The 3,216-nt window shown below is 38.7% G+C and overlaps 1 pseudogene; it reads right to left on the bottom strand.

Moving 5' to 3' along the window:
- Nucleotides 1-986: 986 nt before the first annotated feature.
- On the bottom strand, nucleotides 987-2,897 carry LOC146304458 (uncharacterized; annotated as a pseudogene).
- Nucleotides 2,898-3,216: the final 319 nt, after the last annotated feature.

Raw genomic sequence — 3,216 nt, 5'->3', positions numbered from 1 at the left:
ATTCCTGTATTTGTTTTTCCCAGGGACTTTGTTGCCACTTTGGGCATGGCCATAACGGCCAAGCAGGCGAAGAAGAAGTGGAACAATTTAAAGGACAAATATGAGGTAATATGCCTGTTTCTCTGCTTGGTATTATCCTGAGAGCCTTTCTTAGCATACTTTTAAATTAATTACATAGCTTTTGTTTGCAAGGCCAATCAGTTTTACAGTGTAATATTTAATAACCTATTTTCAGGAGCTAAGAGACCCCACAACAGTCAAAGGGGTAGAGGCCGGGAGTGTGACCGCTGCCACCTGGCAGTGGTACAGTGAGATGGATGCTGCACTCCAGGGGCAGCACTCAATCAGTCCGCCCCTGGTAGTTGCAGCAAATCTCACTGCCACTACAGGTGGTGTTGTGAGCACCTCAGCCTCTACCTCTTCTGCAGGAGAGGGCAGGGCCAGGCAGAGCAGGAAGAGGCCAAGGGAGAGTGAGCTGCTGGACTTTTTAAAAGAACGGGCAGAGAAGGAAGAACAGAGGGAGAGAGAGGCACTGGCCAGAGAGGAGGAGAGAGAGAGGGCAGCAACATCCAGAGCAGAGCGCTATTTGTCTCTGTTTGAAAAACTTGTAGACAAATTTTAAATAGTTACTGTTTTAAAATGTTTGTTAATGTTGTTATTAAATTTTGTTATGTTTAATATTGAATCCAGGGAATTCATTTTTGAAAGCAGTGGTGTATTGTGTATATTACAACAAAACATACATATTTTTTTTACAGTGATATACACTTATTAATAGTGCAGTGCAGTTGAATTTAACGTAGCCAAAACCAGAAAAAGAACATTGCAACAAATGAATATACAACATATTTACAATTATTTACAGTCATGCAGCTGAATTTAAATTAGCCAGAAAAAGAACATTCAACACATTCAACATATATACACACACATCAATCTCATCTTTTATATATCTAATCTATACAGTATATATAATAGCATCTAAATTATGTTTTAAACCCAGCTGGTGGTTACAAGTCCTGGTGGTACATCGGGGATCTGCGGAGGACAAGTGCATCATGCACCGATCCTAGTTGGCCAACAAAAACATCCAGAAATTTGCCTTTGGCATCACAAATGCCGTGCAGGATGACAGAGGGGAAAAGCTTTCTGTTTATGTAGCTTCTCTTCTGTGGCTCTGCAGGAGGAAGAATCCTCACATGGCACCCATCAATGGCACCAGCAGCATACTGAAAAGTATCATGGCCAGCAAGGTGAGCAAAGCCAGCCCCCACCTCCTCCATCTGCTCTGCTGTGGGGAAATGGACCACCCTATGGAGGATGGTCATCATGTCCTCGATGACTTTGTGCACAATCCTGCACAAAGTGGCGAGTGGCATGGCAAAGATGTCTGCCGTTACCCTGTAGGAGGTTCCACAGGCAAGCCAGTAGAGCGTGACGAGCACCTCAACTTCATGGCTCCATCCATGTGCTTTTCCCCTGGGCAGTATCTGGAGCAGCATGGTGATGCCGTCCCTGGATAGCCTGAAGGCCGGTTTCAGCTCTGCTCCAGAGAAGAATGTGGCCAGGATAGGCACATTATAATTCATTTGTGCATACCTCTGCAAGGGACTTTGGTCCTGTTAAAAAAGAATTGTTTATTAATAAACAAAATTAATTGTTGTTGTATTTGTGTTTTTAGTATTTAATATTTATTCAATATTTATTTTATATGTATTAAACTTTGTTCTAAATATGAATTGTCTTTTTAAATTTGAAGTGTCTGATATGAACTGTTAAGAATTACAATTACGTTTCCCTCTAACATATGACCTGTTTGTTCAGGTGCTTGAGAACGTTTCTAGTTCTTTCATAACTTGATAGGCTGTGTAAAGTTCTGAGACAAGAAGTTACTGTAGCCTACATGATTACTGTATCACAGACATCAAAATACATCTTTAAAAAAAAAAGTTTGGGAAACAGTGGGCTAAACCATTTCAATATTAGTAACTTTGTGTTACAGCTCTACAGTGTCAGTCTCAGTAATGTTATAGCCAGGGGTGGAAGTAATTAGTTACAAATAGTGAAAGTTTAGTATATATACATATGTATACATACATACATATAGTATAGTTTCAACGTTGGCACATTTGCAATGTCCATTATTTATAAATCAATTGTTGTGGCACTAACTGCACTTCATCTAGCTTTGTTTTGTCTGCTGGAAACATTTGCTGAATAAGGAAATAAAAACTTGAAATGAGAGGAAAAAAAAGATCCAGTCAAAATGAGGGAAAAAACACTTGTTTTGTATCAAATCAATTATTAATGATTAATTGATTGTTAGTGTTTTAACTATTGGTAAAGCAAAATACAGAAAATTTAGAGCCTCTGGAGAGGTGATGGTGACATCATCAGTTAAGTTACTAATAGTCTGAGTAGTTTTTTTTTTTTTTTTGACAAATACTTTGTACTTTTACTTAAGTATTTTTCTAACACCAGTACTTTTACTTGTAATTGAGTAATATTTTTGCAATGTAATAGTAATAATTGTTTTTTTTTAATGTAATCTGTTTTTGAAAGGTATTTGTCCAGCCAGTATAACCCAGTACATTTCAACATCACCACAAACCACAGTTGATAAAATATTAATCAACATCTCTAAATAAAATGTTTAATGTAAGAGTACCAAGTAAACTGTCAAGTTCTATGTAAATTGGTAGACAGCCTGACAAAAAAGCTCAATGAATAGACAAATGTACTGTGCCAGAGAGACATGCCAATAAAGCACGCCTCCTCTCCATCCTCCTCTGCATCGTAGCTCGTCTCATACGGATCCGCCTCCTCAGTTCAGAAGCCTCCTCTTCAGCTGCTCGGTACAACGACCCGATGGTGATAGCTGTCAGAATCTGATCCATATTATATCATTTTTCACCGTCTTAAATCTCAATTTAGCGCCACTACTGCAATCACGACCCTCCACAAACGGTTTTCCCGCCACTGGCTCTTTATATATAGGCCACAAGTCAGTGAAAATAAATATTAATATTTTATTATATAACGAAAACCAAAAGATACGGGGTTGTTTCATATCATATTTCGCTTTATTTCAAATATGTAGCTCAGCGTAAGTTCAATCAGGAAGACCTTCTATTACGCTGCCTTCATTCACAACTTTCCTTTACTCCGTCTCTCTCCTCCTATTCCCTCTAATCAGCTGTTTGTGGGCGTTCACCT

The sequence above is a fragment of the Lutjanus erythropterus genome, chromosome 24 (assembly GCF_056507025.1).
Source record: "Lutjanus erythropterus isolate fLutEry1 chromosome 24, fLutEry1.hap2, whole genome shotgun sequence".
Lineage (NCBI taxonomy): Eukaryota > Metazoa > Chordata > Actinopteri > Lutjaniformes > Lutjanidae > Lutjanus > Lutjanus erythropterus.
The sequence above is the reverse complement of the archived record's forward strand: the minus strand, read 5'-3'. Positions and strand labels throughout refer to the sequence as shown.